The sequence below is a fragment of the Helianthus annuus genome, chromosome 5 (genome assembly GCF_002127325.2).
Source record: "Helianthus annuus cultivar XRQ/B chromosome 5, HanXRQr2.0-SUNRISE, whole genome shotgun sequence".
NCBI classification, from domain to species: domain Eukaryota; kingdom Viridiplantae; phylum Streptophyta; class Magnoliopsida; order Asterales; family Asteraceae; genus Helianthus; species Helianthus annuus.
In genome coordinates, this window is record NC_035437.2 from 115,761,433 (window position 1) to 115,776,717 (window position 15,285).

General features: G+C 36.4%; 1 long non-coding RNA gene across 2 annotated transcripts; it reads right to left on the reverse strand.

Moving 5' to 3' along the window:
- Positions 1-2,770: 2,770 nt before the first annotated feature.
- Positions 2,771-7,889, reverse strand: LOC110941143. 2 transcript variants are annotated; one of them, XR_002593856.2, is made up of 7 exons: positions 7,545-7,889; positions 7,073-7,170; positions 6,258-6,322; positions 5,609-5,787; positions 3,798-3,857; positions 3,408-3,454; positions 2,771-3,318 (listed from the first exon to the last, which is right to left on the reverse strand). It is a non-coding gene; the product is annotated as an uncharacterized LOC110941143 (long non-coding RNA). The 2 variants fall into 2 exon arrangements; XR_002593860.2 differs by lacking the exons at positions 5,609-5,787; positions 7,073-7,170.
- Positions 7,890-15,285: the final 7,396 nt, after the last annotated feature.

The following is a 15,285-nucleotide window of genomic DNA, read 5'->3' on the forward strand; positions in this document are numbered from 1 at the left end:
TAGCAGGCATCTACTTAAAAGAAGTGGTCTCGAAGAACGGGGTGCCAACCTCTATTATTTCGGATCGTGATGCACGATTCACTTCAGAACTGTGGCAAGCGATGCACAAATCTTTTGGCTCACGATTAGACATGAGCACAGCCTATCACCCTCAGACGGATGGGCAGTCTGAGCGCACTATTCAAACTCTGGAAGACATGTTACGTGCATGAGTAATCAACTTCGGCAACAGCTGGGAAAAACACCTCCCTTTAGTGGAGTTTTCGTACAATAACAATTACCATACCAGCATTCAAGCCACTCCATTCGAGGCACTATACGGGCGTAAATGCCGATCACCTCTTTGTTGGGCAGAGGTGGGCGATAGTCAGATCACAGGTCCAGAACTGGTAGTAGACGCAACAGAAAGGATTGCACAGATACGACAACGCATGGCGGCAGCTCGCGACCGTCAGAAAAGCTACGCTGATAAGCGCAGGAAACCACTCGAGTTCCAGGTTAGGGATCGAGTGCTACTCAAAGTCTCGCCCTGGAAGGGTGTAGTTCGTTTTGGCAAACGAGGCAAACTCAATCCACGATACGTCGAACCATTTGAAATCATAAAAAGAATAGGCAAAGTCGCCTACAGACTGAACCTACCAGCAGAACTCGGTGCAGCTCATAACGTTTTCCACGTGTCGAATCTGAAGAAGTGTCTGTCAGATGAGACCCTCATAGTTCCTTTGAAGGAACTCACTATCGACGAACAGTTACATTTCATCGAAGAACCAGTTGAAATCACGGACCGGGATGTTAAGGTCCTCAAGCACACTAGAATACCTCTTGTTCGAGTTCGTTGGAACTCCCGTCGTGGCCCAGAGTTCACCTGGGAACGAGAAGACCAAATGCAAAACTCAAGTATCCACAGTTGTTCGTAAACAATTCAACCACTACTGAGGCTGAAGCTACTACAGAATTTCGGGACGAAATTCCAAATCAACGGGGGGATGATGTGACACTCCAGGAAAACCAGTAAACGACACGACACAACTAGCTTCCTCAGTAACAGCATGCTAAATTTTGGGACGAAACTTCTTTCAAGTTGGGGATAATGTGACAACTCGAGTTTCCGAGATTCCACTTTCGCATTTATTGCACGATTAACTGTTTAACTGTTTACGTATACGACTTGTTTGCTTTGTAACTGTATACGTTGTAATATGATAAAGCGTATTGTGATTGTTGCATGTATATGTGTTTGGTGTTATTACATGAAACTTGTAGAAAAACTTAAACTATTTAAACCATAAAAAGGCCCAATGAAACAAGAGTGTTTCGCCATCAGCTAACTCGAGGAAACGGATGTGTTTCGCCTTAAACCAATTCGACGAAATAGGGTGTTTTGCCATTTGCGTCTCGACGAAACAAGTTGTTTCGCCGGCCTAGTGTTACACGAGGCCCAGTAACGGCCCAGTACGTTTTTACGAGTATTTGTTGCGTGAAACTGCTACACTTGACATTCTTTTAGCAAACAAGAACCCTAGAACTCTCTCTCTCTCTCTGTTGACGGCAACCGTGTGCCTCGGAGCCATCTTTAAACAATCAAATCATCCTTTTTATTCATCGCGGTTAGTATGTAAACCTTGCGTGATTATTCGATTTATATTGTCGTGAACTGTTTGATTTAAATCATTAGGGATCGATACTAAGTAATGCCTATGTTCATGTTTAGATGATAAATTGATTATAGTAGGATCTATTATCGATTAATGTTTGAGTGTCGGGATTTGAATTGCTTGCTGATGCACCGGTAAATAGATAGAGTTGATGAATTCAATTGTTTATGCTATTATTCATGATTGGTATGAGCATGTTGCTGAATGATGAAATTATGATGTGATGATTGTATGATTAGATTGTTTAGGTGAACACATAACTCAGTCACGATTAGTATCAATAATTTCATGATGATTAGATGATGTTTTCTGTGCTGAATGATTTCTGTATGATTGCTGCTTGATGATGACGGCTGTTAGAGTTTTCTGTACGTAACTGTTATGCGGCGAAACTGATGCCTTCACGAAACGCCGATGTCGACGAAACGCTGATGTGTTTCGCCAACATTGGTCACCATGAATCAGACACGGCGAAACAGGGGGTGTTTCGCCGAGGGTAGGTATGATGAAACAAATGCGTTTCGTCATGGGCTATTACGGCGAAACAGATGTGTTTCGCCAAGGGTAAATACGGCGAAACAAGGGTGTTTCGTCGAGTTGTCAATCTGCACAGTAACATAGTTTAAATCTGTTAAGACTTAACTAGGTTAACTAACTAAGGTTAAATGTTGAGCATGACTTGGATGAGCTTGAATACGTGTTTTGTGCTATTAGGTGATCATTGGTCCGATATCCGCTATGATTGTGCTTATACGTGAACTTCGTGAATATAAACTGATTATGTACACGTGCGTACTTTAGGACTTGACTGATTATTTGTGAGCACATACCTTAGCATACCGAGCAAACCAAGGTGAGTTCAAACTCTTACCAAGGCATAGGATTCCCGGGGGTTGGGAATGGGATTGAATGATTACTTGTACTTACATCGTTACCGGAATTACGTACCACCGACCTCGTTAGGGGAAGGTCACTTATAGATACTGCTAGACTGGTAATACATGGGAAGTTCCCACAAAACTTCGCACACATGCCTGGAATGGGCCGCGATACGAATACTAAACTTTGCACACATGCCTGGAATGGCCGCGATACAAATACTAAACTTCGCACACATGCCTGGAGGGCCGCGATACAAATATAACTAGTCTAGAATACATGGGAAACTCCCACTAATCTTCGCAAACATGCCTGGAGGGCCGCGATACAAATATATACGATACATGGTTTACTAAACGAACAAACGGTTTACGAAATGAATACTATAACTGAACAATCAACTGTGAACTCGCTCAACTTTGTTGTTAACTCTCTGTTGCATGCCTTGCAGGTCGTTAGGTACTCATAGAGCTTGCACAGGGAGGCGCGGTCGTTGTAGGACATGGATTGTGGATGCCATGTTAAACACTTTTGTCTTTTTAAACTTGATACTTATGTTGGGTTTACTTTTATGCTTTTGCTAAACATTGAAACTATACTTATGTTTTGAACGCCTTTCATGTTGTTTGGTTGAATTACTTTTAATATTTATATTGTTCAATATGATTGGTGGCTTGATCCTGGTCATGTCACGCCTCCATGCGGTGGTACTCCGCGCGTGGATTTTGGGGGTGTGACACTTATTACTTATTGTCGCTACATCAGCCAACTGATTATACTCAACCTGAAATTTCACAATTCATGTTAAATTAATTAGATCTGATAAGCACAGGTATCAAAGACGTAAGAGCAGTTAATAAAAGGCAAACTTACTTCTTTTGACATCACTTTAAGCTCTTCGTTGTCGGAATTGTCATCACCTAACAACAAGAGAGTTCATGATGAGAATGTTTACCCTTCGGTTTATAATAAGTCGAATTGAGCTTATAGAGAAGTAATGCCCAACTAGTAATGATGTACAAACTAACATATAACTAAATAAAAAAAAATTATAGAAATTTGGTTAAAATTTGTTTCGGCCGGCGCGTTTCAAATAGTAGATGTGACAACCCTAAAACATATAATCGCAGACAAAATTTATCGCAAATTGAATAAAAAATAAACATCTTGAGAAAGGCAAACATGAAATTGAGAAAGCACAATCTTTTGAAATTATAAAATATCACAAACTGAATTATGATGTTTGTAGTGTGAAAAATACACCTGACAACGAGTTAGACGAGTCACGAAAGAAGAGTCCACCTGACCAGATCGGCTTAACACCTGCAAAAAGCAATAAGAAACTGAGATCAGACCAGCAAGCTAGTGTTCCAATTGTAATGAATTCACTAAGGTAGCGTTCGTTTCATGGAATGGAATGGAATGGAATTAGGAAGTTTTTCTTTGTAAAATTGATCTTGGTTGGGGGAGGGAGGAATTTGAAATCCCATGAATTTCTTTAATCAATGAAATTTGTGACTATTTCAACATTCCTTAGAAATCCTTCACTCAAATGAAGGAATGGAATGGAATGTTGAAATAGTCACAAATTTCATTGATTAAAGAAATTCATGGGATTTCAAATTCCTCCCTCCCCCAACCAAGATCAATTTTACAAAGAAAAACTTCCTAATTCCATTCCATTCCATTCCATGAAACGAACGCTACCTAATGGGATTAAGAATCGATTCCACAGTCATTGGAATTGAACTCACTAATGAGATTAGACCTGCATGCTAGGGCTCTAATCGGTTTTTACAAAGACCGAAAACAAGAAACAACTACCAAAAAAGCCATTTCGTCGCATACCCAAGATGCCATCAATGACCAGCATTCATCATTACACTTATAATTTCAAAAATTTCTCTCCATCTTATACACTTATAAAAAGGTCTTTAGTCGGATTACATTTGTTTACATCTTTTAAATCATAGATGTCATTTTTTAAATTTTATCCAGCAGCATGTATGCAATCCTCCTCACCTTTGTTCTTTTTACTGGTCCACCCTTTTATTTTTGTAGATTATCATCTTGAACGTGTAGTGATTTATTTATTTAAAGACACTAAGATGGGGTGCTTTTATTAATGATGATTGTGTTTCAAGTGGTTGTTTTAATTGATGCTTTGTAGCCGAGGTTCAACCGAATTAAATGGTTGAATGTAACAACGAATGTATTGTTTATGTTTTTCCTAAGACTGCGGGGAGTGGAGGGGCTTGGCTTGGGTTGGGGCCATTGCTCGACATGTGGCGAGGGTGGGATCCACAAGCTTATGGTGAAAAATGAGGGGTGTGATGTGAATTTTTTTTAATTAAAGTAACCAACCAAAGCCAGCCATATTGAACCAGCCAACCAAAGGGGCATCGCCCCAACCAACGCCAACCCGGAGTGGAGCAGGTGGCGTTGAAGGGCTTCCCCCATCCTAACCAACGCGCCGCTCCCCGTAGTCTAAATGATGTTGTGTATTGATCCCACATGATTTGTAAGCAAATTCATAAATTTTGTACATCAAAATTTTTTGGTTTACTTCATTCCACTTTTATTATTGCAGTGGTGATTTACAAATAAAACTACATCAAATTGTCCTATTGTTTGCGTAATCTAGTAATCTTGCATATGTTTTATTTGATTCTTTCCCTATATGCTTCTTTGATAAATTGTTATATTGATACTTTTTTATATCAGATAAAACTTTTTCATATTTCTCAGAACAAGAACACAAACCGAATCAGATAGAAGATATGAACAATCAGACACAAACTAACTTAGGGTTAAAATTAAACAATATAGCCCCATACAGTTGCAAGTCAATTACAACTTCTGATGTAAGTAAATCAATATGTCATCACACTTAAATTGTAATTTTAGAAACGTCAGATGAGCAAAGTAGTTAGTTCGATCTTTGCAATGACAGTATTGCCAGGCGGGCAAAATTAAAATCAAGATTCAACTCAAACTGAACAAGAAAAAAAAAAAGAAATACACGCAATCACATATATGATCAATTGAACATAGTCATTATCTTTTATACTAACCTAGGAGGATTTAAGGTGGGTTGAAACTGCGATTGAACTTTTCGTAGCCCTTTTGTCCTTTCGCGATTGAACCACTCCTCTAGTTAGTTCTTCCTTTCGATCAGAAATTAGGTTAGCGGCGCGATTTAAGAGGGAACATCAAAACTTTCAAACCTAAAAGTACCGCCGCCGCTAATCTCCTTTTTTCAAAAAACCACCCAAATGAATAGTTTAATTATATAGACTAAAATCAATTAGGGGAGACCATATATAGTAATTTAAATTGAAATTTTATTATTTATGAGGGTGCAAACGAGCCAACCTACTCGAGCTTTGTTCGAAAAGTAACTCGAAACGAGCCGAGCTTGAGCCCTAGCCCAAACCTAAAAACAAGCTCAATTAGTAAACGAGCACGTGCTCGAGCTTCGGTTATCAAGCTCAGACTTACTCGCGAGCCTAATCAACCCATTGTGCTAAAATTTATATTAACTAATATATAAGGTATATATAGTTTAAAATTGAGTATATACATATGTATCACGAAAGGTTATATCAAGAAAGATAACAGATATATATATATATGCATTCCAGATTATATAACAACTCACAACTTATACATCTCAGCAATAACAGAAGAAACAGCATTAAGTATAAAGTTGGTTTTGATTACCTTGCTTTAAAGCGACGTGTCAAAAACCTCTAGAATTAACTCCGCATTTTCCAATAATACTTCCTCTGCATCAAAAATGAAGCACATATTCAACTCCAGAGGTACATATTATGATTATTATATATGAATACAAATCACAAAAAAAAAGAACCCTAAAAGAAAGTCATCCCCTATGAACATGCTCATTTTACGAAGACAAAACAATGTGGAGTTAAAAAATCATAGAGTTGAATGAAATATTAATGTTCACCATAAACTTGGGGTAACGCAAGAACTTTGGGCCCTCAAATTTTTGAGTGCCCGGTTTTAAAAATTACATATATACAATATAGATATTATGATGTTACTTGGACAGATTTGACAGGTAATGTGTGTAGTTTGATGGTAACTCTCCCACGCTGTTGCTGTAGACTTGTAGAGACTCAAGTTCGAATCACAGGAGTCACAATTCCATTCGCTTTGGGCCACGAAAACGGTTGAGCCGCCCCTAGACGTGAGTAGTATGCTTATCCTACATCATAGATGTCAATAGCGCCCGTAGAGAGTGATATAGCGTGCTACGTAGCGAAGCGGATTGATGACATTATATAGAATTTAGCGACAAATAGCGAGATTTTTGGAATTTTTTATTTCGTTTTTTTTATAAAATTTACATATAAAATATTTCTTAAATTTTCTTCTAGTGTATCGCTAAAGATAAAATTGCGCGTAACATATAAGTAGTTTGTCGCTATCGTTCACTATTCGCTATTTACTACACAACTAGACCTACAGTAACTTAATAAAGAGTAGGATATTATACAGTAGTGACTGACCATTCTAGAGTGTAATCTTGAGTTGCTCCCTGTGTATATCTTTAATATATTGCCCAAGATAACCTGCCTTACTAAACCTTCAAACATTTCCTATACAACTAGAACACCAGTAACCATCCAATATCTAATTAGTAAATGAAAAATCTCAAAAACTGGCAAACAAATTAAAGAATATATCTCAAATTAAAGTAGCCCTCACATTATCAACAAAGGGAAATGATAATGAAATTTGTACAAAAAAAGTTTCATTGAGACATTTCATCAAACATGTGGAGCGCATGAATGAATCTTGCAAAGTATCTAACTTCTTCTAGTTGGTAATCGCATACACCAATGACCAAACAAGGTTCATGTTATTCTAAATCAACACCAATAGTTACCATCACAGCATCCCTTTTATGCAAAATACAACATTTACTAAATATAAACAAAAAAAAAAAAAACCACTAAACATGTTCTAGTGAGTGTTTACCTACAAATTGTGGGTCGTATAAAGAAAATGACCGGGTAAAACTAAGAATCTCGATTGAACCAACATGCTGAATTTAGGGCGCTTAGCCCCAGGCTCATTCATCTCCCATTCTGCAAACAGCTTAGAAGCCAATAGATTAGAAGAAAAGAAGGGTGGTCGACGGTCATTGGGGTGCAGCGATGGTGGTCGGGTGCTTTTCTCCTCAACTGCTGTAAATGGATCTATTTGGATAGGAATCAAATCAGGGCCAGAGGAAAGGGAGGGAAGATGAAAAATTGAAAAACAAGGAAGAGGGAAGTAGAAGAAAGTAGTGGGAATTGGAAAAATTGTATTTTTGGGGCTGGGGAGGCCTGGAGGGAAATGAAACTCAAATTTGATTTTTTTTCTTTTATTTTAGTTACACAAAAATAACAAGTATAGTGTAAACATAAAAAAATTATGTTTTGGCCACTGTGCTTATATCATTTTTACTATATTAGCCTAAAATAAGAATTTTTAACATATCTGCCCCTATGGTTTCTATAACTAATCATTTTGGCCCCTAAGTCTATAGATCATGGGGGCCAAAATGGTTAATTATAGAGACCATGTGGGCTAAAATGGTTAGACTTAGGGGCCAAAATGGTTAGTTATAGAGACCATGGGGACAGATATGTTAAAAATTCTTATTTTGAGCTAATATAGTAAAAGTGATATAATCACAGGGACCAAAAATGTAATTTACTCAAACTAAAATTACAACTTATAAAAATATAACTTTGTATATTTGAGTTTTGATTACTTCTTAGGATTAATGGCATAAGGAAGTAAATTTTAAGGTGAGACTAAAAGTGAGAATTAGTAGCGTATATAACCAAAATCTCATTAAAAGTGTGTGTTAAACAAAGATGGCACACGAAAAATGTCACTAAAATCATAAATCAGTGGCTTAAAAACTAAATGCCACTAAAAATGTATGTCAAGTAATATGGTATAAATAATGTGCCATTAAAAACCTAAATTAGTGGCATAAAAACTAAATACCACTAAAAGTGTGTGCCACTAAATGGCATTTTTTTGTAGTGATTGTTTTATTTTCAAACATCTGTTCACAATAACATAGCTTTGATAATTTAAACAGACCTTTGCCAATATTACAAACTTTTACACTCTCAAACCTAAATATTCATTTAGTTAATTTAAATAACAAACATGGTTAATAATTTTAACACACTAATTATATAAAAACTACAAGTGTCAAACATAGGTAACTATATAATAAACAAAGTTCAAAACAACAAACAACATTCAATAAAATACAGCATACTAATTCCTAATCAATGGGCGAAATAGCATACAAAGTTCATCCATTTGTTGACCAAAGTCAACAGATGTATCAACTACTGTTTTATTTTCAAACATCTGTTCAAAATAACAGAGTTTTGACCATTTAAACAGACCTTTGCCAATATTACAAGCTTTTACACTCTCAAACCTAAATATTCATTTAGTTAATTTAAATAACAAACATGGTTAATAATTTTAACACAACTAATTATATAAAAACTACAAGTGTCAAACAGAGGTAACTATATGATAAACAAAGTTCATAACAGAAAACAACATTCAATAAAATACAACATACTAATTCTTAATTAATGGACGAACAGTAGTCTCGATAAGTAAAGCTCCTTTCAGACCATTGTAGTTGTCAACATGTTGGAGGTATTACAGAAGTTCGTTGCTCAGATCAACTTCAACCATATCTCCCTAGATGCTTGTTATCAGCCACTTGTTGTTTTCAATTATATTAGTCCTTCGGCGCCTCTCTTCATAATCAACTACACGAGGATTATTGAAAGCAAACACCTTCAGCCAGCCTTCTTCTTCATATCTGAGCAAATCAGCAGTTAGCTCAGCAGACTTTCCAATAACAATCAAATGCAGCCTCTTTGCGATGGTCAAAAAATGCCCTTGGCAAGGATTGACTACGATACTCTCTGGAAAACGAAGCATTCTGAAAGTCTCACTCATAACATCAAAAGAAACGATGTTCCTCTCACCTAGTGGATACCAATAATTTGAAACCATGAAATATATGGTTTTATCAGCATAAACTCCTGTAGACCATGAATAACCACTTGAACCATAATTATTTACGCTACTAAAATTTATTGTTCACCATGACTCACGACATCGTGAGTAAACACGAGCAGTGGCTACATTACGGTAACATCTGATGTTCAGCACTTTCAGATCATTGAATTGATCAAAATAAATTCCACTAGTATTAGAGTTTCATTTATGATTGTAATTTAAGTAGTCATCAGACAAAACCTTATAGCGTCTGGTAGTTGGATTCCAAAGAATCAGCTCACAGCAAATCCCTTCATTGCAAACTAACAACAATCCATTAAATGACGATAGAATACGTAAGAAGCTAGGGTGGACACTGTTAGGAAAACTTAAGGTTTTGCTTATAACAACAGCTGATTCGTGATCTGACCCGAATGAGTCGTTCAGAGGCGTTCTTCTCTGTTTCAGGTGCGGAATAACAAGAAACGGAGGTAGAAACAGCTGATTCTTCACTAATATCACTGATTGTATTGATTTGAAGCAATTACATTCAGTCTTCACACCGGCAGCACCTCGGTATGGAATCGTACAATGTTACAAATGATTTCGCTCAAAACTCTATATATAGTGTTGATGATTTCGCTCATATGTACATGTACATATAAGCGAAACCCCTACATGACCATATAAGCGAAACCCCTACATGACCATATAAGCGAAACCCCATCATTACCATATAAGCGAAACCCCCTGCTAAAGACCCTATGAGCGAAATCAGTACCTAAGACACATACATTCTTCTATTTTCTCGTAAATCGTGCCCTAATCTATACAATTCAATGTATGACTCGATACAAGACGAAGTCGACAGATGTAGTGCACCAACATATTAATAAACAAAAAACTTTTGAAGATGATTGAGTAGATGGATGAAAACGGTAATGATGAAAACCTCTGCCCAATGTATTTTATATACCCAACGAAGGCGGTTATGACTAAATACATCGTCAGATGAAAGAATATGATGCGACACTCGTTAGGCTTTTAATGCATTTCTATGGGAAAAATATAAAATTAAACACGTTCTTATAATTACAATTAAGCTCTTCATTTACCATAACACGCCTTTACCATAAGACAGAATTGAGTGAGTGACGTGCATTAATTGCAAAGTACATATCCCCAGGCATTTTGAATTAGAAATTACCGACAATTTCAAAACATCTGCTAAGTTATACTTTCTTGGCGATGGGCAGTGGTTTGCCATCTGGAATATGGGCCAGACCTTTGACATTTGAATATAGAGCAGTGGTTTCACATTAAATGTATTTTAACTCAGATAAAAAAGCTCAGATAAAATTCTTAGACCTTTGACATTTGAATATAGAACATCTGTTAGCCAACAACAGATATTGCCAACAGTAGCAAGTCAAACAGCCGTTAGATTAGCAGAAGATCACCACTAAACAAATGTTCTCTTTGGGCAGACTTTACCTTTGACAGGGAGTTAAAGTAGCAGATGCATCAGCATTTACAATTGAGAGGAGGAAATTCTTCGAAAAGCTCTATTAGGCAACAACAGATGTTGGCAACAGTAGCAAGTCAAACAGCCGTTAGATCAGCAGATGATGATTTAGAGCAGATGTTCTCTTTTGGCAAACTTTAACTTTGACAGATCTATACACTAACAGAAATCGATACAACATCAACATAATCTAATTAAACTCAGAGACAATTTCACTTCTACATCAAAAGTACCGACCTGCAATAATCAGATGATATTCAAAATTACATAATAAAACTTATTCAGCTTAAAATTAGTAAAAATAAAATGCTCCACAAATTATGAAGATTAAAAGATCAACAATTACATCGAGAAATTTACGAATCTAACAACGCCAAGAAATTTACGAATCTAACAGCAAAAATTTAGTGCTTTTAGCTTAAACTCCATCGAGTACCGAACTTCTCAATGTATACCTTCGACAATCGCCATGAACTCCACTGAAGTACTAAATGCATCACCATCAGGGGTTTCTGGAAACTCGGTCTCTCGTGAACAGACCAAGATGCACTACATGAAAACACTTCTTCAGCTGTTGAAGAGGGGCCCTATCCTCATATACTTAATCCTTAACTTGCTACATAAAGAGCTGCTTTAAACCAAACTTTATGCTTCTTTTAATACAAAAAAGGTAAGAAAGAACATTGCTCTAGTAAGATAAAATCCTATCTTACAGCAGTAGCAGATCCTTTCTTGCGTTTAGTAGGAACTACTGTGGGTTCTACATCATCATCATCTGCCCAAAGTCATATATAATCATAATTTAGTCATAATCAAAAATTATTTAAATGTACATTTAATAATATTTCTTTGTGTTTAATTTAACTTTATGCTTCTTTTAATACAAACCTATAATAACCCGCAGATGATTGTATGAATTTCAAACAACTGTGATTAGACTGAAATATAAAGCGAGAATTAGAGTATATCACTTCAAAATTAAAAATTCAAAATTTCAAAATTAGAGTAGAAAAAAAACATACTTTAAACGATGTTGGAAAAATGATGCTGGAAACAACCGTAGAACAATCATCATCATCATTTGCTCAGATCATTCACAATTATCATTTAGTCATAACTCAGATAAAAAAAACTTTAGTAAAAATCAAAAACAAACATAATCATATATATCATATTACCATCATCAAGGCAAACGTATACGTTTCAAATTACCCGTAATTTCAAAACATTTGCTAACGTATACGTTTGCCAAAGGAACCATTGCTACTTTCTTGTAGATGGGCAGTGCTTTGCCCGTTGGAATGTGGGCCATACCTTTAACATTTGAATACACAAGGCAGTGCTTTGAAATTAAATTAAATGTATTTTAAAGTGATTTATATATTCAGGTTTATGATGTAAAAATAACATAAGAAAAGCCTTGTTGGACAGCCTCTCCAGCTGACACATCAGGTTTTCTTATGTCACTCAGATTTCTCCTTTTATAGAAAGTATAGATAGATGGTTGAGTATTTAAGTTATTTACATATTTAGTCCTTTTAGAGAAAATGACAAAAATGCCCTCACATTAGGGATGGCAATCAAACCCGAACCCGCTGGGTAAACCCGAAACCCGACACATTTGGGACGGGTTTAGGGTCGGTTAATCGGGTTTGGGATGGGTTTGGGAATAGTTTCTATTTTTTTCGCGGGTTTGGGATTTAGTGATATACCCGTTTACCCGACCCAATTACCCGATAAAGTATACCCGTTTACCCGATTATATACCCGATATAATTTCTTTTATATTATTAAGCTGGTAGGTGGGTAGGCTTCTATCCGACTAGTAGGACATGCAGTTCTCCCCTATGTATATATATGATACATCCATTTTTTACACATATAGGTATTCTATTCTGTATACGTTATAGTTATTTGATATATATTTTAATAATGACAATACAAAATGTAACTGGTTAATAGTTACCTGATAAATATCCAATGGGTTTTGAGATGAGTATACCTAACGAGTAATCTTTTTAAATTAACGGGTTTACCTGAAACCCGCGGGTATACCTGATACCCGATGGGTATTTACCCGTTAGAAACCCGATGGGTTTTGGGACGGGTTTGGGACAAGCTTATCTAACCGGGTTTGGGATTACCTAAACCCGTCCCAAACCCGACCCATTGCCATCCCTACCTCACATGCAAGTCACATGATCAGATTTAGCAAAGAAATCTAACTAGGTTAGGGCTAAAGGATAAGACGTGCAAGGATTTTGCCTATAAAGAGAAAAACTTATCAAAATTCGTTGAAAACGACACCGCTTGAAAAAGGGTATCAAGATAAAGGACAAAACGTGTAATTTTTCCTTTTTTATCATGTATAATATATAATGAGCTTGAGAACAAGTTATAACTTTAAAATTTAAAACTTCATGTCTTGAAATCATCATCATCATACTCAGTAAATCCCACCAATAGCAAAGCTAAGGTAGGGTCTGAGGAGGGTAAGATGTAGACAGCCTTACCTCTACCCCGTAGGAATAGAGAGGCTGCTTCCAGTGAGACCCCCGGCTCGATAGTAGTTTTGCATCAAGCCTTGGACATAAGGCACGTAACACTCAGCAGTCAGCACTTGAGACAACTGCCGATTAGTGCATGTACCCCCTTGTCTTTCAGCTATCAACGCCACCACATGATGCATGATTAACCATCCCCTCTTTTAACGTTATTTCCACGAAATTAGTAAAATAACGTTAAAATTAGTGCACTTTCACTTTTGCCCCGCGAGCGCCCAAAAGTTGTAAAATTGATATTTTTTTAAGTATCATTTATTTTATTTATTTTGTTGATTAAAGTGACCTACATAAATTTTTGAATAAATAACAATGTTGCAGAAATCGGCCTAGGCGGTCGATTAATAGGCGCCTAGGCGGTCGATTAATAAGCCCCTAGGCAGTAATCGGAGGTCCATCGCCCAGAAATAGCCAAATCGGCCTAATTAGGCGGTAATGGTCAAAATCGGTCAAACTCGTAAAAATCGGTCAAAAATCGCTTTAAATCGGTCCTAGTCAGTTAAGTATGAGGTCGAAACTGGATCAAAATGAGTTGAAATGGAACAGTACAGTCAAATTAGAACGAGTTCTTACCTTAACTAGAACTTAAATCTGATCTGCACGTGTCTCCAATGTGCAAAATCGAACAACATTGAAGAATTAATCAACCAGAAGAAGCGAAATTGGTTATAGAGTATGTGTTTTCTTGTTGTGTCTGATGAAACTGATGGAGATGAGGAAGAGGCGGCTTATGATGAACGTGGGTGGGTATTAGGCTATATTAAGTTTGGGTAATTTGATATTTAGCTCCCTCTATCTTTCACTAGTTTACATATGGTTCCTAAACTTGTAAAATTATATATAAAAAGTATAAAATTAACTACATATTTATAAAAATAATTGTAAAATTACATATAAAAGTCCAATCCGATTAATCCCTAGGTGGTACCTTACCGCCCGACTAGCGCCTTCTACAACATTGATAAATAATCTTCAGTAGTAGTTGATATTTATGTTAGAATCAAATCAAATAAAGTAATAAAACACGATAATTAAATAAAAGCCAATGTGAGATTAGCCCACTTGGTAAAGGCATTTGCCCTCTTAGGGTATGTTTGGCAAAAGTAGATGGCTGGAAGCTGTTAGCTGGTAGCTAGTGGCTGGAAGCTGGTAGCTGTAGCTTTTTAGATATATTTGGTGTTTGGCAGAGTAGCTAAAGCTTTTAATAAAATGTATAAAATGACCAACATTGCCATAACTAAAAATTCGAAAAGTTTGTGCATTAAAAAGTTCAGTATCTTTAGAGGTTAAAATAGTCATTTTTCTCTAAAAGCTTGTAGCTCCTTCTAAAACGCTACTAGTAGGAGCGTTCAACCAAAAGTTTCAAGCTCCTTCAACCAAACAATACTTTTTATTGAGTATGAGCTTTTTTCTTAAAAGTTTAAAGCTAGAAGCTCTTATAAGCTCCTAAAAGGTCCATGCCAGACATACCCTAAATATACACATATAGCATAATCTAAAATATAAAAGCTTTACAACCAAATATGACCTATTTTTCAATCAAATAGAAATACAGATACAGATACAATACAAGTGTTAAAGGAGACCTGCATATATAGTC